This window comes from Bos grunniens, chromosome 15 (genome assembly GCF_055505025.1).
Source record: "Bos grunniens cultivar Pamir isolate PY7600 chromosome 15, Bosgru_T2T1.0, whole genome shotgun sequence".
NCBI lineage: Eukaryota > Metazoa > Chordata > Mammalia > Artiodactyla > Bovidae > Bos > Bos grunniens.
In genome coordinates, this window is record NC_141179.1 from 74,997,986 (window position 1) to 75,024,743 (window position 26,758).

Sequence of the window (26,758 nt, forward strand, 5' to 3'; positions counted from 1 at the left end):
GCTGTTCCCTCCCCTCTCTGATCACACTTCTCCTTGAGCCTCCCTCTCCCCCACATTCCCTCTGCACCCTCTTGCAACCTGGTCTGCCCCCGTCCTCTCTCTCTCCCCCAGCCCCGTCTCTGGAGCCAGAGCCTTGGCCAGGATGAAAGCCACTGGCCAGGCCCATAAATCAGCCGGCCTGTGCCCCTTAACCTTCCCCATTAACCTCTCACACGGGCAGGCATTAGGTGTTACACTTGGCTCCTGTAAATTACTTGCCAATGAATTTATGAGTGCTCACCCCTCAGAGGCCTGCTTCCTCATCCTCCCCCACTTTCCCTCAGGGTTTCCAGACATCGAGCCCCAGCCTGGCAGTCAGTGCCTGGTTCCGGCCCGCGACTCCCTGAGTGATGCTCTGCACCTGATCCCCCCCGTTTCACACAAGGACTAGAAGATCGAAGAGGGGAATGGGAGGGGCGGGTGTGCGTGACAGTCACCCCTTAGCTCCGCTATCTAGAATCCCCTTCCCCGGAGGCCACCCCCTGGAGCTTCCACACGTTTACCTTGGAAGGTGAGAGGACCCTGAATAAGAATCCTTACCACTGTTTATTGTGTTTCTGCCACGTGTTTCTACCACGTGCCAGATGATCATGCTCATTGTTTCTAATTCTTTGAACAATTCTTCGGAGGTATGAATTGTTATCCCGTTTTACAGATGAGGAATCAGAGGTGCAGGCAAGTGATGTGACTTGGGCAGGACCGGGCACCACTGGTGCTGAGAGTTAGTGGATTTCATTGTATCCTGCGTGCCTGCTCAGTCGCTCATTGTGTCTGACTCTGCGGTTCCTTGGACTATAGCCCACCAGGCTTCTCAGTCCATGGGCTCTCCCAGGCAAGGTTACTAGAGTAGGTGGCCATTGCCTTCTCCAGGGAAACTTCCTGACCCAGGGGTCGAACCCAGGTCTCCTGTATTCGCAGGCAGATTCTCCTACCAACTGAGCTCCTACTCTATACAAATCCAAATCTGCAAAAACAAGGCCACGTATGGAAACCGTGATAAGCCCGTGACCCAGAATCTCTCTGCCTCACTCCCTCATCTTGCTGCATGTCGGTTTACAAGGAAAAATAGTAGTGACGATGTTCATGACGAGAATGGCTGACCCCCGTGGATGTTTACTAAGCACCTGTTATTATGCCAAGCGATTTATGTGCAGAAACTTGCTTAATTATCATCCCTGTGTAAGGTTGATGCTATAGTTATGCCTGTTTTACAGAAGAGGACATAGGCAAAGAGAGGTCAGTTAATTTGTTGACGGTCACCCAGTGAGGAAGGGCCGGGTCCAGCGGTCGGACCCCAAGAGTCAGCCTGCAGAACGCCCAACACTTCACCATGAGTAGTGACACTAATGACAAATGTGATGCCGCCACAGATAGAGCGACAGTTGCGTAGGCGCCCCAGGGGCCCAGTGCTGTTAGCCCCCCGTCCCTGCGGGGAGCCCCTGGAGAGTTCTCCGTGGGTGACCCAGGGGCGCATCTCACCTGGTTTTCCTTCTTCCGCTTTTCCCAGGTGACAGCAGGGGCGGAGCTACAAACTTTCCCCAGATGAGCCCAGGACCTCTCTGGGTGCCTGTCCCTGGCTGCTGCTCCAGCTCTGATCCCTGATCCCCAAAGCTACGGGGTCTCCACCTCAGCTTCCTGAGTGTGATCCTGGGGAGAGGGGAGCACATGTCTGGGATGGCAGGGAGCAGCTGGAGGGGGATGAGGAGGGATGCGAGGAGAGCACGCTGTGTTCCGGGGACCTGCAGGGACAGCAGACCGAAGCTGGACGGCAGGACTCCAGGAGGATGTTTCTGGGCCAGCTGTCACCAAGGGCCCTCCCCTCCCTGTCCCTCCACCCCCCGAACTTCGGCCCACGTGAATGCCTCCTGTGCAATTCACCAAGGGCCCTCCTCTCCCTGTCCCCCCCTGAACTTCGGCCCATGTGAATGCCTCCTGTGCAGTTCAGTCACCACTGCAAAGGAGGGGCAGACAGCTGCTTGTGTTCCTCTGGGTTGTGTGTGACCCTGACTTAGAGGGAAAAGGAAAGGTCAGCCAGAGGGTGCTGCCACAAAGGCAGGACGCGGGCCCTGTTATACTGGGAGGGCAGGAAAGCAAGAGCCATACAGACCTGGCTCAAGTCCCAGGGGAACAGGGCTGAATAGGGTCCCCTCCCAATTCACGCCCACCTGGAACTTGTGGATGTGATTTTGTTCAGACAAAGGTGTAACTGCAGGTGCCGTGAGTTAAGATGAGATCAACCTGGATTAGGGCGGGCCTGGCATCCTTGTAAGAGGTGGGAATCTAGACACAGACACGCAGGGGCGAAGGCCCTGTGAGATGGAGGCAGAGATGGAGTGTCAGATCCACAAGCCAAAGAATCTCAGCGGTTGCCAGCGCTCCCCAGGAGTGGCAAGAGGCAAAGAAGGATCCTTTCCTTAGAAGAGAGTATGGCCCTGCTGACATCTTGAGTTTGGACTCCTGGCCCCCAGAACTGGACGAGAGTAAGCTTCTGTTGTTTCAAGCCACTCAGCGTGTGGTACTTTGTTATGGCTTCTTGTTAAGAAAGCTGACAAGCGAGCTCCAATCACTTATGAGCAGGATGGCCTGGCATCAGTCACTGGTCTCTCCAGGCCTTGCTGAGCATCCTTGTAGTGAGCGTGACACTAGTTCAGAGGGTGCTGTGAGGATGGGATGGAATGATGCCTCCAAGGCTAAAGCGGTTCAGTAAAGACAGTGGATTTGGCTCTGGGATTCCTGGGTCAGGCAGATCCGCTGGAGAAGGGATAGGCCGCCCACTCCAGTATTCTTGGGCTTCCCTTGTGGCTCAGCTGGTAAAGAATCCGCCTGCAATGCAGGAGACCTGGGTTCGATCCCTGGGTTGGGAAGACCCCCTTGAAAAGGGAAAGTCTACCCACTCCCGTGTTCTGGCCTGGAGAAATTCCATGGACTGTATAGTCCATGCGATCACAAAGAGTCAGACAAAACTGAGTGACTTTCACTGTCATGTCTAAATACAGCGATTCTTCAGAGCTGGGCTTCCTAGTTCCTTCTGGAAGGACTGAGAGCCCCGTGTTATTTTTTTATGGTTAATTTTGGAAATTCCAAGTTAACAGTTAGGGTACAAGGTGATCACATTTATGTAATCTTTATCAGAAGTCTCACAAGTTGTATATTCAACATTTGAAGAAAAGCAACTCTAGTTTTTACTCTGTACATCCAGATTACATGCTTGGACCAACTGCACGAACAGTTAGTTTATACCAGATGCCAGCTGACTGCCTGATGCCAACTGGAAATAAAGTTATGTGCGTATGCGCACTCATATAAACTGATCGCTAACCTTGTATACAAAACCATATGTGTCTATCTCCCTATGCATATTGGATGCTTACATATTCATAACAGATGCGTACATATATCTGCTCAAGAAATCCATCCAGCAAATATTTATTCAGTGTTCACCTTGTGCAGGGTGTGTGCATACATGTGGGTGTGCAGATAGAGAGGAATACGTGTTCATACATAAATAATGTATACACGTAGCTGATTAGACCAGAAGCCAACCAAATATCTAGATGCCAGTGTAGGAGCACGGCTGTTGGAAAGCCATATACTTCAAATTCCCTGGCTGGGAACAGGCCGGAGCCTGGAGGTGAGCTCCAGCCCCCAAATGAGAGAGGGGTCAGCACAGGGCAGACAGCTGGGGCGGGAGGAAGGCCTTGGGCCCCCTCTAATGCCATCGGGGTGAGGCTTGGGGCTCCCAGCCCCTTCTGGTCAGTTGTCCCCAAGCTGTCACTCTCTCCGTCTTTGTGGGGACTTGGAACGGAAACCCATTTTGAAAAGAGTAGCATCTAGGGGCACGGCGACCTGTTCCTGCCTTCTCCCACTCTGAGCATCCTCAGAGTGGGATGTATCCTCTCTGGATACAGGGGCGCTGGATGCTTTGCTGGCCCCAGCACCACTTTGGAGACCTGCTGTGTGCTTCTCAATGCCACCCCCTCCCTGATGGCACTTCTCTCCGTGAAGGGGCCAGGCCGGGGAAGGGCTGCTCTGCTGTCACGCTTCCTTTCGTAACTGAGTGATACAATCTCCCCCTGCCCCACCTGCTGGACTCCAAGGGTGCTGTTGGGACGTGGCTGCTCTTCCTCCACAGCCCAGCCCAGAGTCTGCTTCCTAGGAGGCCCTTCATAAAATCTGGGGCACTCAGGGGTTTAGCCAGGTGAAGGGGTGTGTCCAGGGCCGCCAGGCAGTGGAGGGAGGCTTATGCAAACACGCCCTGACTCAGCAGACTCCCTGCTCCAGAAATGCTGCAGCTCACCACCCGCCTTGGACCAGGACCTCCCTGTGCCACCAACCTTGTCTGACCCTGCCAACCGGAGAGGGGAATGCCTGGGGTGGCCCTTGTATGGCACTTTCATATCTGAATTTCCAGTAACCAGCATGCCAACCTGCATACAGTAGGCAATCAGCTGGTGTTTGCTGAAAGAATTAATGACTTCAAGGCCTGGGTATAGAGCTCTGGGCCCTCGGGACTGTGAGGGCTCAGAGGAGCAGTGTTTTTGCCCTGGTAGACGGCGAATTCTCTGCTAAGACCCTAAAGCCAATGTGGCGTCTTAGGGGAGAGGTGGGTGGGCAGTCAGCATGGGGCAGGAATTGGCTGCTGGGTTAACAGAAAATGAACGAGATTTGCCTGTGTCAGAGGGGCTCTGGTCAAGGACACTTCCTGTAATAAGTAAACATTCCTGAAAGGGTGAGCACTTAAACACAGTAAGTGATGCTAAATGGAGGAGAGCAGTTCAAGGAGGGAGATTCTTTCCAGGTGAGGCTTGGAAGGGGAGGGAAGGAAACGATCTTTCTTTAAGCTCCTGTGAAGACTGATGCTAGAGACTGCACACATGTTCTTCCTGGAAAAGCAGGTCACTGGAACGATCTCTGTTTAACAGATGAGGACACTGAGGTTCAGAGAGGTAAAGCACCTCACTCAAGGTCACACAGCCAGGATGTGGCAACATCGGTCCGACTCAACTCCTGTACTGGTCTGGCTGCTGAATCTAGGTAATAGCTATATATTGCCTGCTTGACCTTCCCTTTTTGTTCTTTTTCTGTGAGGATTTAGTTATTCTCTAGAGCAAAAAGAATATGTTTTGGGGGTATTCAAGCTTTGGGGATTTTTTTTTCCGTCCTCTGGTATATTGTTAGGAGGGCTTCCGTGGTGACTTGGTGGTAAAGAATCTGCTTGCAATGCAGGAGACTTGGATTCAATCCTTGGGTGGGGAAGATCCCCTGGAAAAAGAAATGGCAACCTACTCTAGTATTCTTACCTGGAGAATCCCATGGATAGAGGAGCCTGGTGTGCTACAGTCCATGGGGTAGCAAAGAGTTAGACATGACTGAGCGATCAAACAACAACCGCAACAAATACCGTTTGGAAGGGTATCAGTTCTGGCCTCTTCCAAAGGCTCCATCAAAGATAACGTGGGAGGCTTTCCTGGTGGCTCAGTGGTAAGGAATCCTTCTGCTAGTGCAGGAGACACGGGTTCAATCCCTGATCCAGGAAAGTCCTGTGAGCCACGACTATTGAGCCTGTGCTCTAGAGCCCCGGAGCTGCAGCTACTGACTCCGTGCACTGCAGGTATTGAAGTCCACGCCCCTCGAGCCCGAGCTCCACAGCAGGAGAAGCCATCTCAATGAGAAGCCTGTACATGGCGACTAGAGAGTAGCCCCTGCTCCTCGCAACTGGAGAACAAGCCCTCACAGCAACTAAGACCCAGCGAAGGAAAAATAAATAAATAAATGAAATTAAAAAAAAAAAAAAAGACAGCATGGGCTTCCTGCAAGATGCCCCTCCACCATAAACCTATCCTTCCTGCTTCTTCAAGAGCGATCCCTGGATGCTGTAGTGAGAAGGATGTGTTTTTGAGGGGGCCTCTTCCCAGGTGGTGCTAGAGGTAAAGAACCCACCTGCCAATGCAGGAGGCATAAGAGACGCCAGTTCGATCCCTGGGCCGGGAAGATCCCCTGGAGGAGGGCATGGCCACCCACTCCAGTATTTTTGCCTGGAGAATCCCGTGGACAGAGGAGCCTGGTGGGCTACACAATCCATGAGGTCCCAAAGAGCCAGACGCGACTGAAGCGACTTAGAACAGCACAGCTCAGCTCATCCCTGTCAACTGGTATAAAAGCAAATTGTTTGCAAACTTAGATGCTGGAGAGATCAATGAAAGAACTAAAAGTGTTTCCACGCTGATCCCATAATCAATACACGTCTGGGGACTGATCCGACCGAGCCTGTGCTAGTGGCATGTGTGTGACTATCCCCAGGGCGAGGCCCCTGCAGGTCACACCAGTGTCCCCTTCCCCCAGAATCCCAGGTAAGTGGCAGAGAGCCTTGGCAGACAAACCTGGTTGAAAACACTTCCTGTAATAACTAAGCCAGTCTGTTTATCTAGCTTCTTGGCTACTAAACAGGCATTGTGAGGGAGGGGGCCCTTCGTCACTAAATCCCCATGCCCCTTTGTAGCGAGTGATGTCCTTTGTAAGTTGCTGGGTGTCCCTGAACAAGTTACTCCAGCCCTCTCTTCCTCATCTGTTTAAAAGGGGATTATATTACCACCTCCTACGTGCTGTGAAGTTTTAGCCCAAGCACTTAGCACAGAGCCGGGCACCTGGGAAGCTCTGAATGAACATCAGCTGTTAGGACCACAGTTAACATCATCTGCTGGGCAGGGCTGATGGAAGAGCTGGTGAGTGGAGGTGAGTGTCCCTGTGTGAGGGTGGGAGGGTGTGTGTGACCCCTGCCTCTGCTCTGGGGACACTGAGGCCCTGGGGCAGACTCTGGAGGGATATGGATAAGTCTCCTGTCTTGCTGGGGCAGACTCTGGAGGCATACAGATGAGTCTCCCGTCTTTGCTCCAGCGAGGAGGAACTTTGTCCTCCCGCACAGGCTGCCTCCTGCAGACTCTGTCCTCTGGACCGGCCGCCTGTCCCTTCCCTGGCGAGGGCGGGGAGGAGGCCCAGCCACGGGGCCCTGGCCCCCGGGGCGGCTGGCCCAGCAGGCCAAGGACTCTGTGTCCTGGGAGGGGAGCAGCCCTGCGCCGCAGCTGCTCCTCCTGGGGGGGGCTGGGGCAGCAATCTCATCTCTCAGCAGAGACCTCTCAACCCAGGGGGCAGTGCCCCAGAAAGGGCACAACCCCGAGACCCGCTCAGAGCTGCTTCCTCCTCCTGTTCATGTGTCCCAGAAACCTGAGAAAATGAGCCAAGTCCTGGGGAGAGGGGGCTCCAGCTGGGGGACCCGGTCCTCCTTGACCCCCACTTACTGCCGCTTGGGGGTGGGGAGAGCGGTCGTCCGCCCTCCACCCTCCGGAGGTCCTCTCCGCGTCCCGCCCTCCCTCTCAGGCCACGGGCCGGTTTTCCAGACTTCTCCCTTTCCCACACTCTTTCCCCGAAGCCTCCTTCACACACCCAGTTCTTCTTAAAGGGGTTCTAAGAAGAACGAATTTCCTATGAACAGAACAATGCCCTATTAATCTTACGAGGGATTTGAACTTGGCCACATTTCAGCTTTTGATTTAAATATCATTTTGGTAATGGGGGAGAAAAAAAAGAAGGCTGACTCTTGGACAGCCCCGAGTTTCCAATACCTTCCGAGCATGAGACGATTTCAAATATAAAATTAAATCCAACTCCCTTCTGCCTCCCCCCTCCCCCCACCGTCCCCTTCCCCCGCTTTCACTCAGACAAAAAAGCTCACGTCCCACATACTTCATGGGGATATTTCAAGTTAAAGTTTTGTTTACCTTATAGAAAAGTTAATTAGTTCCTTTTGATCTCACGGGGAAAACCACACAGGAAATTTTTCTTCAGAAAGTGTACACACGAAGGCATGCTTTACCCTCATAACCAGAGATATTCATTAAAACAATTCGTTTCGATTTTTAATTTAAAGAAAACATTTTACATTTTCCTGATTTATTATTAAGAGAGTAGTTGTCCCTGGGGCAGAGCGTGAAGGGGGTCGGCTGAAGTGTTTTTGCTGTGCTGGCAGCCAGCATTGGGCAGTTTGTTTTGCTACTTTGGATAACAAGAGACTTCTGCAGAGAGGCAAACCTTCAAACACGCCAGATTTCAGTCGCCAAAATATTAAAAATCCAGGGTTTGGGAGATTGGGACTGTATGGTTTAAATAAAGATATTTAAGTTCTGAAATATAAATATTCGAGATCCTGAAAAAACATATCATTGCATTAAAATCTGAAACAGGCAATGGGTGAATCGAGGGGAGAAAATGTTTACTTTTTTGAGGTTTATCTAATGAAATATAATAAATAGTACATCATGCTCTTTTTTTTTTTTTTAACCCCTAGAGATATTTAAGCAATACCTGGATTTGTACAATAAGCTGCTTAGGAAAAGTCTAGAAAGAGAAACGGTTGGATTTTCGGAATGCGATTTTCAACCTTAAGCACATTTCCCACATCTTGTATTGTTATGGGATGAGGGATGCAGAGGACCCTGTAAATTGTGGAACTCATTTCCAGCCCAGACCAATTGAAAAAAGAAATAGTATGACTTCCCCGAGGTTGAAAGAACAAATTAAAAGATATTGCTGATGGAGCAGCCAAAAGCTGTGGTCCCCATTACTGCAAGGAAAAAAGTCTTAAATAGATATGGTATGGACAAAAAGCCTGTGGAAGAGATGTTTTTACAAAGGCAAAACCGCTAAAGCAAAACAGCTCTAAAGAGTGGTGTTGACATCAGTATATGATTTTGAGGGTATTTTTGGGTGCGTATCCCTTTCCTGCCCCTGACACAAATATTTGGAGATTGGGACTGTCATTGTTGATAAAAATTAAATTGATGCCGCATACAAAAGATATATAAAAACCATGTTAACATATGGGGCGACTTTGATGATGTTCTGTACACAGCAAAAGTATAAAAATCTGATGACATTTTATTGTCACCAATTTGCTTTTTAATCTGTCCCAACCACTGCTTTTAAAAACAGAACTCTTAATATAGATTTCTTTATCAAAAGTTTGCACCTGAAGATAAATTTTCTGATTTAAATGTATTCCACTCTCCTATTTTTTATTTTTGTTTTTTGGTAAATGGTGAAGGTGTGTGACAGTCCGTTTGTGAAGTTAGGGAAGAATGCATTTATTTTGAAGAGGGATTTAAAAATGCTGGCTGTAGGAGCAGATTCCTACAAATGAAGCCAGTTCTTAAGGCAAGTTTCCAAAATCTTTCTGTTCAAATACAGAGTCTGAAAGTCTTTTTAAAAAATTGTCCTTCTACAACACAATTATTTTTATTTCCTGCCTAAGATACCTTTGATATTTTCTTCTGAAGAAGGATTTACCTTTTTTTTAGAGCTGGAAATATTCTCTTTTTTCTTTTTTCCCTGGAGGAAAATGGTTTAATGTAAAGTTTAAGGGAGGGAGAGAGATGTATGGAAATGAATGGAAAACAGAAGCTTCAAACGGCTACCCAATTCCCTCTTTGGATTTGCCAAATAACAACTCAAAAATCAGATACTTCCCATAAGACCATTGATGGGAGACCTTCCCAATAAATATGCATCTATTCCTGTTTTCATCAAAACAAATAATTTTCTCTGCTGATTAGGGGCCCTTCCTTCTCCAGTACCCATCATTGGGAACTTTGAGATTTCACTAAACATATATACATATATATATATATATATATAAAATTTTCCTTTCCGTGAATTTCTACGAAGTTGGCTTTCTTTCTCCAGGAGGCTGGAGTAGAGTCGGGACCCTGGGTAGACACTTCATTGGTCTGAATGCAAGAGGGAAAGGGGTGACACTCTAAAGGGAAAGCCACGACCCCAAAGGAGAAAGCACGGACAGATAAAAAGAACAAGACAAGTAAATATTTTCCTAGCGCGTTTCCAAGTTAAAACCGATCAAGCTACCCGGTTAAAGAAAGGCAAAAACAAAATTCGTCCCTACCTTTGTCAGATGCAAAGTAATGAGGGGTTGTTCCCAGAGTGGTTATGACCTACACAGAGCTTCTTACCTTAAATCTATACATTTTGAACAAAAACAGCTTGGAGCAATTCTCTCCAAACAACCCCAAATGTTAACCATTCCAACTCAAGATCGGGTTTCTCCTTCAGCCTAGACGGTGATATCAGTTGGGTTTTCTTTTCTTTTCTTTCTTTCTTTCTTTTTTTTTTTTTAAATATGTATTCTTATGTTTCCAATCCTCAAACATACTTTTTTCATCTTTGTTAAGGCTCCTTCTGGCTGCTGGATGGGCTGGGAGTCGCAGGAGTCCTTCTCTTTGGGACAATTAGTCTCTCACTTGATCACTTGAAAACGGAATGATTTGTCGTGGTCACTGAGTGGGGCTCTCTCCCTCTTTCCTCTAATATTGTTGCAGATACGTAAAGTTTACTGCGTGCTGTAAATATGTCAGCTTTTGCCAGGGAGTTTGCTAATAAAGAACCTAGAGGTATTATTGATGGAAAAGATAATGTTTTCAATAAGACTGGCCCGGGCTAAAGTCTGAGACATTCCACACCCAGCCAAGCATAGGCGTTTGAAACGCCGACCCCCTGGCCGAGGTGCTGGGCTGGTTCACCGGCCACAGGCCGGCTGTGCTGCCTGCTTCTCCGTGGTCCCCGTGACTGTTTTATTCAGCGCAGTTTTAAACGCCCGACTGGTTTTAGGAGCTCTGTCCTTTCTGAAAAAATGGCCTTCCTGACCGTCAGGAATAGGTGAACTTATCAGAGAATCATGAGATACGCTTGCACAGATTGATCTCTTTGGGGATTTATCAGCTCACCCATGCTGAGAGCAGAGAAAAAAAAGATCCACCCTTTTCTGTTTGATGCTCACTCACATTTTCATTTGTAGGGACAACTTCTGAGTGTAAATTGGATTCATTTTTTTTCCTGGATGTTCGTTTGTGGAGGATTGTTTGGCTTCCCTCTCTTAAAGGAAAAAAAAAAAAAGAAATCGCAGAAAGCTTGGCGTCCGTCTGCCCCACGGCCCTGGTGCCCTGATTTCAGCCTCCTGGTCTCGGTGTTTTGTCACATCACCCACATGACAGTTTCATCTGGTGCTAATGTGGCCGTCACATGGGTTGGTCATCAGAATTCCATGCTCATTTACCATTAATCAAATGCATCATTATGAATTGTGTATGCATTTTAGGGCAGACCCAAACCCCGGCTTGATAGGAAAGTGTTTTTGTTTTTTTCCACTTAACGTTCGGCAACGGCGGATGAATGGCAAGGCCAAAGTGACACTCTTTGTGTTTGCTTAGCCCAGAAATCAACAACCCTAAATTACAGGTTGGTAAGCTATGTCCAGGTAGCATTAGCTTCTCTGGGTGATTATTATTACTTAAGGGCGGCCACAGTCAGCGCCAGCAAACTGAAGCTGGCCAGAGGGAGGGCAGACAAGGCGAGCAGAGAGCAGGGTCTCGGCTTCCAAGGGGCCCGGTGCCTCCTTTTGACTGGGGGGATTTTAGTCTTAGATTGCATTTTCCTGGAAATAGGGACTGGCCCTTCTAATTTGGAAGAATGTGAGGTATTTGCAGGGCGAGTTCGGATGAGTGGGGGTGGGGACGGGTTACCACTGGATGCTTTTGGCAATTTGTGGACTCTACTTCCCCAGGACTCACTTGCCAGCTTGGCCTCTGTGGGAACATTCCAAGTTCTGGAACCTTCCTTGGAAGGCCTGACTCCTGTTGGTTGGTGGGGACCTGGCGTCTCCTGGGCGTATAAAGACGGTTTTCATTGGGAGTTTTCAGTGATTAAAGTCTTTCCTGAGGACGGGGGACTGTGTTTCAGGTAAAAACGCTTTCCTGAGCTGTCACAATAGTTCTGGGAGATGGGGGGCCTGGTGCCTGAGACCAGAGGGCCCCAACCTGACCCCTCTCCCCCAGCGAGCCTTGGGAGACAGATCTGACCTGGGCTTAGCTCCCATTCGTTGTCTAACTGCCAGCCGTCCCAGGCCAGATCGGGAACAGGGAAGGAGGTTGGTCCCGAAAAGCGATCAGAGACGGGGTACAGGGGCTGGGGTGCTGGCTTATTTGATGGCACAATTTTTTTTTTCCTTCCCAGCAGACAGCTGGGCCTGGTTGGTGGCTTGGAGGCCTCTCCCAGGGAAGCGGCGGAGCACTCTTGCCCCCAGGAATGTCTCTTATTTGTGAGGCTGTCCTGGGCTACTTGGGAGCTCATGATGTTAGGAAAGCCTGTTAAAAGATAAATACCTTTTCAGAATAAGCTGCTCAGGATCCACCTTAGCCTGCGGTGGGGGAGGCTCCAGGAGAGGCAGAGAGTGCAGTGCTGGGGGGCCAGGGTCTCTCATGAGGCCTCCTGGGCTGGCTTTGGGAATGTTCCTCCCTTCAAAGCCCCACTTCAGCCTGGAAGGGCTGAGCCGCTTCCCCAGAGGGCAGTCCAGGGCCGCGGCACACAGACTTCAGCCCTTCTCCCCTCTTCTGGTCAGCAGGGAGAGATGGGGCTCCCGAGAGCTGTGTCGGGTGGCAGCTGCTGGCGGAGGCCTCAGAGGTGGGCCCTATGCATAGGGCTGGGGCCAGGGGAGTGTGTGAGTGTGGGTGAAGGGGTGTGTGAGGGGCAGGTGTGACCTCAGGAAGGAGGGCTACTGGGGTCAGCATTGCTTCTCCTCCCAGCCCGTGACCTTCGGGGCCTGGAACCAGGCGGTAGCATCCAGCCTCTGAGCCCAGGCTCTGAGCCCAGGCTCCGAGCGGCTTTGAAGAGGCCTGTGGGTCAGCGCTGAGGGTGCTGTTTTTTGAGGCCTTAGGCTCCACTAGCCGGGTCTGTGTCTTCATCCCAGAATGAGCTGTGGCTTCACCAAGGGGCTCAGAACGGTTTTCCACTCATTCAAGGTCACCTCAAGCCCAGGGCTTTCTCATCTGAATCTTGAACCTAGCCTCTGTGAAGGATGTCCCGAGCTGTCACCCTGCTGACAAAAATGCTGGGCCCTGAGACCCTGAAATAGAGCTTCTCAGACAAAGATTTGAGCAACAGTCTAACTGAACTCCTTATGAAAATACAGAGGTCTGGTGCCAGGCCGAGTGGGCGGCCTTGGGAGTTTAAGGAAATAGGTCTGGTTCCATGGACATTTTTTTTTTTTAATTAGGGTTTGGGTCATTTTGGTTTGAAGTTCAACAAATCAGCATGGCTTGTCTGGCTTTTTATCTGCCACCTGGTTTGGTTCAAGGACAGAGAAACGTTTCTGTTTATAAAACATGTGCAGACGTGGCTGGCCAATGCTGGTGTCATTTCTCCTGGCTTCTGCTCCTTTTCAAGGGAGCTGGTAAAGCTGATCTTCTCCACCCTGGGCTGGTCATTTAGCCGGGCCCGGCTGAGGCCCCTGTGTAATGGAAAACTGCAGCCGGCTGGTAGAGGTGATGGGTGTGTGCGTGCGTACTCAGTTGCGCCCGACTCTTTGTGACCCCCTGCACTGTAGCCTGCCAGGCTCCTCTGTCCATGGGGTTTTCCAGGCAAGAATACTCGAGTGGGTTGCCAGTCCCTTCTCCAGGGGATCTTCCTGACCCAGGGATTGCACCCGTGCTCCTATGTCTCCTGCAACGGCAGGCAGATTCTTTACCACTGATCCACCTGGTAGTATGTAAGATAGATATTATCTGATGTGGAGAGATGTTCACTGCAGGCACTAATATAGACTCATTTTTGTAATTGCAAAAGTAACACATAAATCTGGTAAGAAATGAAAGCTGTACAGAAGTATTTTAAAGTAAATGAAATACCTTAATATTTGTACAGTGCTTAGAAGAACAGTGTCTGGCATGTAATAAACACTAGACACACTTAATAAATAAGAGTATATGGAACTAGAAGTCATTTTTCCTCCCAATTTGGATCTGCAGTCTCCCTCTCCAGAAGCAACCAAATTAATATTTTCTTGCATATTCTTCCAGAAATTTTATGTGCTTATGAAAGCGTGTCAGCACACATAATAATTTTACATCGTAAAGAGAAAAGGGTAGGTTACCAAGTAGCTTTAAAGAGCATAATTCTATTTTTAAAACAAACAAACAAACAAACATGCATAGAAAATAATCTGGAATCGGATATATCAATCAGGTAAAACTATGATTATCTTCAAAAGGTGGGATCATGGGTGGATTTTCTTTGTCTTTCTGTTCACTCCTTCTATAATTCTAAAACTTGATTAGAGAAAAACGCATATGAAGAAACACATGCATGGATGGGCACATGGACCCTGGTCCTCTTATATAAACGTGTTTAAGAGGGCTGACATCCATGCCAGGCCCTGGGATCCCATCACAGAACCAGCCTGGACAACCTCCCCTTTGCTCCCTGGGGCCAGCTGCTCTGTTGCTGACACTGAACCCTGATCTGCGTTTGGCTTTGCCCAGTGGCTCCAGGACTCTCCTGGGGACCCCTGGACTGATGATCAAATGAGGATAAGATTTGAGGGACTGTCCAACACATGCATCCCCCTTTAACTGTTTGTTTTGCTGCTTCTATATCCCTCTGCCAGTTGTGGGGAAGACCCCTTCCTCCCTCTGCCAGCCTGGGCCTGGGGGTGGCATGCCTAGTTGACCCTGATCTCCCATCAAGGAACAAAGGTGAGCCCCGTTTGAACTTACATGTCCATCCTGAGCCCCCGAGTCTCATGGCCTGGGTCCTTTGGACCTATCAGAAGCCCCCTCTGATGTGCCTCTGAGATGCAGACAGGCAGGCCGGTGCAGCACTCCAGCTTCCCCACCTGACTTCCTGGAAGCCAGTCTGGTCCCTGTAATGACCAGTGGAGCAGGGGTCTTGGCGGTGGTGGTCCTGAGTAGGCACAGGGGACTCCTCTTGACTCTGTAGACAAGAATGGGGAATCAAACAGACCTGGGCCATGAACCAGCTGCTGTTGCTGTAGGACCTGGGGCAGATCAGTTCACCTTTCTGAGCCTCAGTTTCCTCATCTCTAAAATGGGTGCACTGAGGGTACCTTCCTCCTGGGGCTCATATATCTTCATTCTCAATTCATTCCTTTAACACAGATTTTTCTGAGAGCCTTGTGTGCCAAGCTCTTTACTGGACTCACAAAGGCTCACATATAAGCTTCTACATAAGATACCAGAGAGAACAACAACAACAAAAATGTTTTCCAGAGGTAAAAGCATGGGGAAAGAAGGAGAGGCTTCTTGAAGGATGCATAGGAGTTCTGACACGGTGAGGGTTGCAGTTGGGAAAGAAAGATGAGGGGTTTCCACAGTCCTTGCATGTGTATGATTTTGCATATTTCTCACAATACTCTTAGAATTTGAATTTTCTGAGGGTAGGCTGTCATTGTTGCTGGTTGCTAAGTCTTATCTGATTCTTTTGCGACCTCCGTGGACCTCCATGGCCCACCAGCCTCCTCTGTCCGTGGGACTTCCTGAGCAAGAATGCGAATGCTGGAGTGAGTTGCCATTTCCTTCTCCAAGAGATCTTCCTAACCCAGGGATCAAACCCATATCTCCTGTGTTGGCAGGTGGATCCTTTACCATCTGAGCCACCTAGAAAACTTAGACTGGATTCAGCTAGATTGAATCATAAGCAGAGGGTAATGTGCTAGACAAAACCAAATAATATCGAAGAGTCCAATCTCCTGTCTCCTCTGCTCTCATCCTGGGGAATTGGTTGCCTCTTCATTTTTGAGTCAGGGAGAGGTTTCCCCAGGAGACCCATCTTCCATTTTCCTATTGCTGTTGTTCTCAGGGCTGGAAAGAATAAGGTCTTTAGACAGGCTGGCCTCCATCCCTGACTCTGTCACATGTGGGCTGGAGGTCTCCAGCAAGCCTCAGTTTCCTCATCAGCAAAATGGGCACAGTGGCAATGTCCACCTTGCCAAACTGCTGTGAGACTTCAGATGGGGCAAAGCACCCACTTAATGCCGGGCACATGCCAGGATGCCTGAGACAGGGCTGAGTCCTCTGCCAGCAGGGCCCAGTGTCTGGACTCAAGGCATCCTTCTCTTTATTACAAAGCCACACATTGAGTCTGAGCTCATCTGGGGCCCATGTGGACCCCGGGGAGTCCAGAGATGTTTCATCCCTCTGTTTGGCTTCCATTTTCCCCACCCTGGCTGAATGCCTCCAGCCACCTGCCACACCTCCAGATCCCCATCAGGCAGAGAAATTGGTGACCCGTAAGAGCAGAGGGAGAAGGAAGCTGTGAGGTAGAAACCAGAAGAGATGTGTTTGCAGATGTGAGTCGCAGGGGTGATTAGGACCCCAGGCACCGTTTCTGCAGGATGGGACCTTCTGGGCGACAGAGTCGACCGTGGAATCTACCCTCCTGGTCCCAACAGTTCCCAAATCGAGAAGGCAAAGAAGGATTGGCTTTTTTTTTTTCCCCCTCCCTCCTCTCATCTGTAAAATTGAGACATTACAGTTCCAAAATCGGCTTTGAGCCTGTAGAAATTAATCTGGTCTGGCAGGAGGTCTACAAATAAACATATTGTTTCGATTGGTGTTGACATTTGAATTGTGAGAAGGTTTGAAAATGTAACTGTAGTTGGGATTTTCCAGCCCATCTAAGTTTTTTTCCATGGAGGGGCTCAGTGAATGCCAACTGGGAACCCAGCAACTGCCCTCTTTAAAAGGACTTGGGCGCTGGGCGAGGCTGCGGATGTCAGGGCTCAGAGCCTGTGCTGAGGCGGCAGCCCTTTTGTTGGGGGGTGGGTAAGCATTTCAGGAGGCCCAGTGCCTCTGGGCATCTGGGGCAACCAGCCACTCCAGGAGTGACCTGAAACGTTTAGAGCAACTCCTGTGTGCCCGGAACCTTGTATGTGAAACCTCACTCAAGTCCTCACACCAGTGCTCTCTGTTGTCCAGTTGCTAAATTGTGTCCGACTCTTTGTGACCCCATATACTGTAGCACCAGGCTTCCCAGTTCTTCACCAGCTTCTGGAGTTTGCTCAAACTCATGTCTATTGAGTCAGTGATGCCACCCAACCCCCTTATCCTCTGTTGTTCCCTTCTCCTCCTGCCCTCAATCTTTCCCAGCATCAGGGTCTTTTCCAATGAGTCGGCTGGTCTCATCAGATAGTCAAAGGATTGGGGCTTCAGCTTCAGCATCAGTCGTTCCAATGAATATTCAGGGTTGGTTTTCTTTAGGATTGACTGGTTTGGTCTCCTTGCAGTCCAAAGGATTCTAAAGAGTCTTCTCCAGCACCACAGTTGGAAAGCACCAGTTTTTAGTGGTCAGCCTTCTTTGTGGCCCAACTCTTACATCTGTACATGGCTACTGGGAAAACCATAGCTTTGACTATATGGATCTTTGTCAGCAAAGTGATGTCTTTCTTTTTTAACACGCTGTCTAGGCTTATCATAGCTTTCCTTCCAAGAAGCAAGTGTCTTTTAATTGCTCTTATTATCCCCATTTTACAGACTGGAACACTGAGGAACTGAGAGGTTAATTTGCTAAAACCACATAGGAGTAAAATGCAGACTTAGACACAGCCTTCTCTGGCTCTTGGTGTCCTGCCCTATACAATCTACTTTATGCCAGAATTTTCCAGAATGTTGTCTCACCAAGAGAAAGGCTCATTGTCCCAGAAAAAAAGACTGAGCCTTGACTGAGGTGACCTGGTTGTTGAGAACACCAGCTCCATTCTATGTCTGGGACCCTTGAGGATTTAAGCCCCACCCCCTTATCTTCCTGCCACCAAGGAAGGGGGTCTGTCCTTCTCCCTCCCTCCCCACCTCCACGCTCTGGATCTCATCCTTCAGTGGCCTCTGAGTCCCCACTGCCTGCCCATCCCACCTGGCTCCAGCCTCCCCCCGCCGGCCCCACAGGGATGCAGCTAGTTCCCTGTGGGAGGGGCAGCTCTGAGACAGCCCCCTACTCAGGGGTGAGGTGCACATGGCTTTCAACCACGAACTCAGAGTGCTGGCCGGTTAGGGCAGACACCTCGTTTTGGGGAAAGGCTTGGTGATTTCTGTACCTGGCAACTTCTGTGTGTGTCAGGCATCATCTCCTGGCCCCTTAGCTCCAGAGATGCGAAGATCCATCTTCAGGGTCTTCAGTCACCTGCTACCATCTCCCTTCTGAGCTTCCACACCTACCCCCACAGAGCTGAGCATGGCCGGGAAACACACATGGGAACTATGCTGCCTGCTCCCCCTTTATCCTCATCATTGGGAGCATCTAAGGGGCCCATCTGGAGAAGCCTTACAAATAGCTGTGAAAAGAAGAGAAGTGAAAAGCAAAGGAGAAAAGGAAAGATACAAGCATCTGAATGCAGAATTCCAAAGAATAGCAAGGAGAGATAAGAAAGCCTTCCTCAGTGATCAGTGCAAAGAAATAGAGGAAAACAACAGAATGGGAAAGACTAGAGATCTCTTCAAGAAAATTAGAGATACCAAGGGAACTTTTCATACAAAGATGGGCTCGATAAAGGACAGAAATGGTATGGACCTAACAGAAGCAGAAGATATTAAGAAGAGGTGGCAAGAATACACAGAAGAACTGTAAAAAGATCTCCACGACCAAAATAATCACAATGGTGTGATCACTCGCCTAGAGCCAGACATCCTGGAATGTGAAGTCAAGTGGGCCTTTGAAATCATCCCTACGAACAAAGCTAGTGGAGGTGATGGAATTCCAGTTGAGCTATTTCAAATCCTGAAAGATGATGCTGTGAAAGTGCCGCACTCAATGTGCCAGCAAATTTGGAAAACTCAGCAGTGGCCACAGGACTGGAAAAGGTCAGTTTTCATTCCAATCCCAAAGAAAGGCAATGCCAAAGAATGCTCAAACTACCGCACAATTGCACTCATCTCACACACTAGTAAAGTAATGCTCAAAATTCTCCAAGCCAGGCTTCAGCAATACGTGAACTGTGAACTTCCAGATGTTCAAGCTGGTTTTAGAAAAAGCAGAGGAACCAGAGATAGAAAAGGCAGAGGAACCAGAGATCAAATTGCCAACATCCGCTGGATCATGGAAAAAGCAAGAGAGTTCCAGAAAAACGTCTGTTTCTGCTTTATTGACTATGCCAAAGCCTTTGACTGTGTGGATCACAATAAACTGTGGAAAATTCTTTAAGAGATGGGAATACCAGACCACCTGACCTGCCTCTTGAGAAACCTATATGCAGGTCAGGAAGCAACAGTTAGAACTGGACATGGAACAACAGACTGGTTCCAAATAGGAAAAGGAATACGTCAAGGCTGTATATTGTCACCCTGCTTATTTAACTTATATGCAGGGTACATCACGAGAAACGCTGGGCTGGAAGAAGCACAAGCTGGAATCAAGATTGCCGGGAGAAATATCAATAACCTCAGATATGCAGATGACATCATCCTTATGGCAGAAAGTGAAGAGGAACTCAAAAGCCTCTTGATGAAAGTGAAAGAGGAGAGTGAAAAAGTTGGCTTAAAGCTCAACATTCAGAAAACGAAGATCATGGCACCTGGTCCCATCACTTCATGGGAAATAGATGGGGAAACAGTGGAAACAGTGTCAGACTTTATTTTTTTTTTTGGCTCCAAAATCACTGCAGATGGTGATTGCAGACATGAAATTCAAAGATGCTTACTCTGTGGAAGGAAAGTTATAACCAACCTAGATAGCATATTCAAAAGCAGAGACATTACTTTGCCAACAAAGGTCCATCTAGTCAAGGCTATGGTTTTTCCAGTGGTCATGTATGGATGTGAGAGTTGGACTGTGAAGAAAGCTGAGCGCCAAAGAACTGATGCTTTTGAACTGTGGTGTTGGAGAAGACTCTTGAGAGTCCCTTGGACTGCAAGGAGATCCAACCAGTCCATTCTAAAGGAGATCAGCCCTGGGTGTTCTTTGGAAGGAATGATGCTACAGCTGAAACTCCAGTACTTTGGTCACCTCATGCGAAGAGTTGACTCATTGGAAAAGACTCTGATGCTGGGAGGGATTGGGGGCAGGAAGAGAAGGGGACGACAGAGGATGAGATGGCTGGATGGCATCACCGACTCAATGGACATGAGTTTGAGTGAACTCGGGGGGCTGGTGATGGACCAGGGAGGCCTGACGTGCTGTGATTCATGGAGTCACAAAGAGTCGGACACAACTGAGCGACTGAACTGAACTGAACTGACACTTGCTCCCCCACTGCCTGAGTCCTGTCCTCTCCTATCTCCCCAACAACTATTTACGCAGGGGTCCAAATTAGGCCAGATGCGGGAGGAAGGAGTCCTCAAGGGCAGGACCTCTATGCCACCTAGGATGAAGGCTCCCCACGCCCACACCACATCCCTTTGATGCCTGGAGGGACAGGAAGCAGGGTGGCAAGATGGTGCCTCTGGTCTAGTCCACACCCCACACCCCTGGTTTGGTGGTGAGGTGGCCCCATGCCTGACCAGGAAGATGACTCCTTGGCCACAGACTGGCCTCGCTGCATCCTCTGCTCCCTACCTCTCCTCCTGAGGTCCCTGGGGGTGGGGGGAGTTGGTGGCCTCCTAGGAAAGAACCCACTTCATCTGTACTACAGATACCACCCCCCACCCTGAGACCACGAGAGGCCTTGTCTTTGCACCTTAACACACCTCGTCTTTGCTCCTCTGTCTGCCCTGCCCCTAGCCTCCATTGGTTTGACTCCTCAGTGCCTTCCTCCTCATATTCAAAAGCTCGAAACCATGACCGAAAGTTTGGGGACACTGGGTTTGTCCTGACACATCTGGGAGCACATGTTCAGGCTTGGATCCGTCTGTCTGGATGTTTTCCGTTTGTTGGCTGGTTTTGCCTGCAAGAGGTGTGAACCTCTGATTGGATTTGAGGTTCTGGAAATCAGGAAGGTTTGTGTTCATTTCAAAGTTCAGAAAAATCACTGTGGTTTTGGGTCATGGTTGGGTTTGCCTGCCTGATGGCAGCGGTGGTCTGGGGGGTATCTGAGCTAGGTCTCTGTGGGGTCCCCATGGGGTCTGAGTGTGAGACGCTCAGGGGGTGGTCCTCTGGGTGGGGTTGATCCTGGACTCAGTGATGGGGTGAGTGGCCAAGGGCGGAGGCAGGGGTAGGGCGCTGTGCTCGCTTAATGAGGTCTGGATGCTCTGGCTTTCCAGCTATGGTTTAAAATCCTCAGTGCCACTGTCAGCCTAGTGGCCTTGGATTTTGGTCTGTAAATGCCAATATTGGCCTTGACTTACTGACTTCCTCAACTTTCTGGGCACTGACTTAATCCTCACTGCTGCTGCGGTATGGCATGATAGCACTGTCCTCATTTTATAGATGGGAAAATGGAGGCTCAGAGAGGTCAATAACCTGCCCAAGATCACACAGCGTATAGTGGCAGAGCTGGGACACAAAGCCAGGTCTCTGGCCCCATGGTGGACTGTCTGTTCTGCCCCAGACACAGTGCACAGATTGGAACGAGGGAGAGCTGGTGTCCAGAGCTGCTCTCCCTTCAAACTTACTACCAGCACACCTGGATGTGATTTTTCGTGGACACAGAGAGGTGGTTTGTGGGCAAAGCGTGACGAGAGGGCGGGGCTCAGAGTCTGAGGGCCCCAGACACGGTGGTGTGAGCAGGCAGCCAGGGGTCTTCTCTGGGGTCTGCCGATGACGGGGCTGCTCCTCACTTTTCTGAACCCCAGGTTCCTCCTGCCGCTTCCTAAGGCGGTTCTGAGGCTGCATGGGGATAATGTTGATAGAAACTCACAGAGGAGGTCAGAACATACCCGATTTCATGAGCTCTGCAAAGACGGCTGTGCCTCGTTAGTCATGTTCTTCCCAAGTTAGTGCAATGCTTGGCCCTGCGCTAGCTCAGTAAGTCCTCTTGAAGCCACGTGGGGTCTGGCCTCACAGTCACCGCTGTCAGTTTTAGAGATAAGTCTGTTTCCCTGACCGGCACTCTGGGTTGGAGTCCCGGATGGCCCCGACTTGTTCTGGAAGGAGCCCCACTGTCTGGGCACAGCAGTCTTCCTGCAACAGACACGAGCCTTTGGTCACCTCCCAGGGGTGTTTCCCCTGCCTGCTAAGGCCTGTCACCTCCTGCCTCTGAACTGACTCTATGCCTTTCCTTCTTCCTAGGGCTGGAGGAGCCTGACTTCCCTCCCCTGTCCAAGGAGTTCCCACAGTCTTTGGGTTTTCAATTGGAACAATGTGCTAGAGCTTGAGGTGCCTTGAAATTTAAAACAGCTACAGTTTAAAATCCTCAGTGCCAAGGTCCCTGTGTCAGCCTAGTAGCCTTGAATTTGGGTTTGTAAATAGCAATATTGGCCTCAACTTACTGACTTAACTTTCTGTTCTAGGCTCCTAGTTAATCCTCACGGCTGCCTCGGTGGGTGGTATTATAGCATTGTCCCCATTTTATAGATGAGTTTGAAGAGGTCCAGAGAGGTCAGTAATGTACCCAAGGTCACACAGCTTGCCATGGCAGGGCTGGGACACAAAACCGGCTTTCTGGCCCTGTGGCCAGCCATCTCTTCTGCCCCAAACACAGCACACAGATCGGAATAATGTGAAGCTGGTGTCCAGCGGACCCCTCTGCCTCTGACTTGGTCGGTGACTCAGAGTCTCCCTGGATCCCATCCCCATCTGGAACAGGGAAGGCGAGGAACGTGCCCAGCCTTGGGAGACATGAATGGCTGGCTGCTTCGTCGGGCTGAGTCGTCACAGCCTGTTCAGAAGGTGTGACAGTCATGAAAGGTGGCCTGTTCTAAACAGCACTGCCCGGGGCTGTGGCGGGGGCTGCCTTCCCCACACTCCATGCTGATTAGCTGGTCATGGCCCCCCTCACTCCCCACCCCGCCCAGATCTGTTCTGCCACCAAAACCACGAGTCTCAGGTCGGCAGCCCCACACCCTGTCCCAGCCATCCTGGCCTTCCTCCTGCTTCCCTGGGGAGGAGCGGCCCAGGCCCCCCGTCAATGCTGCAGTGTTCCAGGTGGCATTGCCCACGTCAGGATTGCTTTGCCCTCTTCAAAAAGGATCGGCCACTACCCCCACGGGGGCCTTACCGGGCTTCGGGGTTCCCTGGGTGGGAGCACAGAAGGCCTTTTGTGGCTGATGCGAAAAGGCGCTGCCACCTTGGAGGATAAGAAGCGACCTCTGATGAGAGAGTCACGTTGGCAGACAGGACACAATTTAACTTGTCGAAAAAGATTTTTGTTTCCCTTCACCCCGTGGGGCGGGAGTGGAATGAGGCAGGAAGGTTCTGTTCCCCTTCGCACGCTCTCCTAGCTTTCTTCTCCGGCGTCTCCCTTTCCTTTTTCTTGTCCGGCCTCCCTCTTCGCTCTGCTGAGATGTCCCCCTGTGTGTACCGCCTCTCGAAACGCACCCCTGTCTGTCTGCTTCAGGCCCGTGGATAGCATCTCTCCCTGAGATGCGCCTGCTCTGCGGGCTTCCACTCCTGCTCTCCTTGGATCCTCACAGGGGCCAGGATGACCTTGAAAAGCACCGGTCTGATTCCGTTGGCCTCAACTACCTCCTGGGTCGTCTCCTCCCCTCTTGCCCTTCAGTTTCTGCTCTGGGGTTCTCCCGGCAGGTTTCAGGCTCAGAGGCTTTGCACATGTGGTTCCTTCTGCCTGGAATGCTCTTCCCCCCAGTAACCGTGTGGTTCCCTTATCTCATCTAGGTTTTCACGAGGTCATCTTCTCAGACCCTGCTGGTCTACCCCATTTCAAGTGGCAGCCCCCTTTGCCAACACCACTGATCTCCCTCTGCCCCCAACCCCTTGCCTTTCTTCATCACGTGACCACTGTCTGGCTAGAGGTGGAGTTTCTAAGAAGTCAATGATGCTTAAGCTTCAGAGCCCCTCATCAGTAGGTTCCAAGGCCCGACACCTGAATTGATACTGATAATTTTTCATTCTTTTTTCATAAGGAATCCACTCTCCCCACCAAACTGTATAAGCTTCAGGTCCCATAGAAGCCTGGATCGACCTGGTCCTATGTCTGACAACGTATCTGTTTTCATTCTACTGTGTCTCTCCCTCTACTGTTAAAAAACAAACTCCAAGAGGGCAGAGGGTTTTTTTAAATTATTTATTCTATTTTGGGGGTTGTGCCGGGTGTTCACTGCTGTGTCTGGGCTTTCTCTAGTTGTGGAGAGTGGGGGCTGTTCTCTAGTTTCAGTTCACGAGCTTCTCGTTGTGGCGGCTTCTCTCGTCGCGGAGCACAGGCTCTAGAGCACGCGGGCTCAGTTGTCGCAACATGCCAGCTTAGCTGCTTCCTGCCATGTGGAATCGTCCCAGACCAGGGATCGAACTCATGTGCCCTGCACTGGCAGGTGGATTCTTAGCCACTCTACCTCCAGGGAAGTCTAGAAGGTAGGTGTTTTTGTCTTTTTTTGTAAAACTATTTTATCTCCAGGGTCCAGAACAGTGGCTATGCACAGTAGGAGCTTAATAAATGTTGCTGTATGTACGTATATATGACAACTCCAGGTTCATACTTCTTTCAGGGCGTCACATTTCTCTTAGGATAAAGGTCAGCCTCCTTAACACACCCCACAAGGCCCTGCCCTTCTGCCTGCTCCCAGATGTGCTAGGATTCAGACTCAGGGCCTTTGCACATGCTCCTTCCTCTGTCTGATGTTCTTTCTCTCCCCTGCCTCTGCCTCCATCAGGTCTCTACAGCAGGCAGTCTGCATCAGTGGGCACTCCACATATGTGGGCTCCACAGCCTCAGATATCGATGGCTGACAGTACCACACCATCTTAGCTGAGCGACTTGAACATCCACGGATTTCAGTATCTGCAGAGGTCCTGGAACCAACCCCCTGTGGAGACTGAGGGACGACTGGACTTGAATGCTGCTTCTCTGTCTGTGCCCAGCCTGGCCCTGGGGATACGTGTTCTGGGAGGATCTTGGAGCTTCTGTTGATAGCACTTGCTGCCACCCTCACGTGGTATCCATGCCATTGCTGGGTTAGTACTTATTTCCCTCCAGGACTGTAAGCTCCATCAGGGCAGGACCGCCTCTTGTGTGCTCCTGTATCCCCAGCGTAATGCCTGACATGTGCTCGTTTTTACTGACTCAGTCAAGAGCTGCTGAGGAAATGTGCAAGATAATAATACTTAAAAAAAAAAAAAAGGGAGGGAAAGACAGGAATCAGGCACAGTTAATATGAAAATACACAAAATCACAGACTCTCTGGGGCTTCCCTGGTGGAACAGACAATAAAGAATCTGCCTGCAGTGCAGGGGCCCTGGATTTGATGCCTGGCTCAGGAAGATCCCCTGGAGAAGGAAATGGCAACCCATTCCAGTATTCTTGCCTGGAGAATCCCATGGACAGAGGAGCATGGTGGGCTGCTGTCCATGGGGTTGCAGAGTCATACATGACTGAACGACTTAGCAGCAGCAGTAGCATGTCAAGTCAGAGTCGGGAGGGCATTTGTCCACAGCTTGTAGACTCTGGTCCCTGGTGCCCTGGGGATGCGCCTCTGGGAATTCTGGGAATTCTATGGAGTGGTCCCTACAGTCCACTGCTGTGAACGTGCAAGTGTGTGTGTTCACATGTGCACGTATGCGAGTGTGTGTTCACGTGTGTGTGCTCATGTACACGTATGCAAGCGTGTGTGCACACACACAGGTGTTGTGACTGGGGGTCAGGGAAGTAGAACGAGCTGCATACGGACAGATCTCAGAGCCCCATTCCCACTTCAGACAGAGCAGTTCTGCTTTTACCTGTTGAGGTATTGAACTTCTGCTTCTGATGTTGTTTGAAAAGAAATAAGCTTTCCATCCAAAATCAAATTTGGAAATTTCTGATCTGATTTATGGAGAAGGCAATGGCACCCCACTCCAGTACTCTTGCCTGGAAAATCCCATGGACAGAGGAGCCTGGTAGGCTGCAGTCCATGGGGTCGCCAGAGTCAGACACGACTGAGTGACTTCACTTTCACTTTTCACTTTCCTGCATTGGAGAAGGAAATGGCAACCCACTCCAGTGTTCTTGCCTGGAGAATCCCAGGGACGGGGAAGCCTGGTGGGCTGCCGTCTATGGGGTCGCACAGAGTTGGACACGACTGAAGTGACTTAGCAGATCTGATTTAACGCCCCCTTTCCATTTTAGGGATGAGTAAACTGAGATCTAGAGATGGAGGTCCTTGTCCTAGATCACAGAGTGAAAGGAGAACAGGACTGGGACCAACCATCAACCCCCCTGCCCCACCCCGCGGCCCTGCCCCCGGCCTGTTCCCTGATGCCCAGCCCCCTCTTTCTGGTTTTGGTACAGCGCTGCCGCCTCTCAGCTGTGACCAGGCGGCCGAACACCTGGATGTCCTGGAGCTGATGGAAAAGCTCCAGGGATCCCCATGCTTTAATCCCATCATGTAAATCAGGAATCATTTTACTTGCAGAAGACATGACTTCCTACATGCGTGCTGGAAAATTCACATTGTCTGGTACACCTACTCAGGGGGGAATCCCAACACACAAAACTAACTTTCCTTTGAGTCTTTCAGTTGATATCCACTGGCTACCTGTTCATTTATATTATTGTCTGAAAGTGCTCCTAGCAGACACCCAGCAGCAAGCACTGAAGGTTTAGAAAAATCTGTGGGAGCAAAAAGCAAATGATTCCATCCACTAGTTTCATGGGGGGTGGGGGGTGTAGGTGTGAGGATATGAAAAAAAATTAAAAGGATCATTTCCCATATACTTTGATGCTGGAACAAATACCTCTGGCCAATGTATAGGGGAGAGAAAAACCATTATTTTTCATTCTTTAAAAATAAGTCTTCAATTCATTCTCTGATTACAAAAGTACATCATAGGTACTTCTGGAGAAGTAGAA

At 49.9% G+C, this 26,758-nt stretch overlaps 1 long non-coding RNA gene across 3 annotated transcripts in view; it reads left to right on the forward strand.

Annotated features, from left to right (window-relative positions):
* The first annotated feature begins 2,337 nt into the window (after positions 1-2,337).
* LOC147358482 (uncharacterized) overlaps positions 2,338-26,758 on the forward strand; it is a 30,227-nt gene continuing 5,806 nt past the window's right edge. Inside the window, exons 1-5 of one of the 3 annotated variants that reach the window (XR_015141693.1) lie at positions 2,338-2,519; positions 4,962-5,073; positions 6,616-6,771; positions 24,086-24,285; positions 24,585-24,885. This is a non-coding gene — a long non-coding RNA (uncharacterized LOC147358482). Of the gene's footprint in view, positions 2,520-4,961; positions 5,074-6,615; positions 6,772-24,085; positions 24,286-24,584; positions 26,494-26,758 lie in introns of those variants that run through there. The other 2 variants (XR_015141691.1, XR_015141692.1) reach the window with 2 other exon arrangements.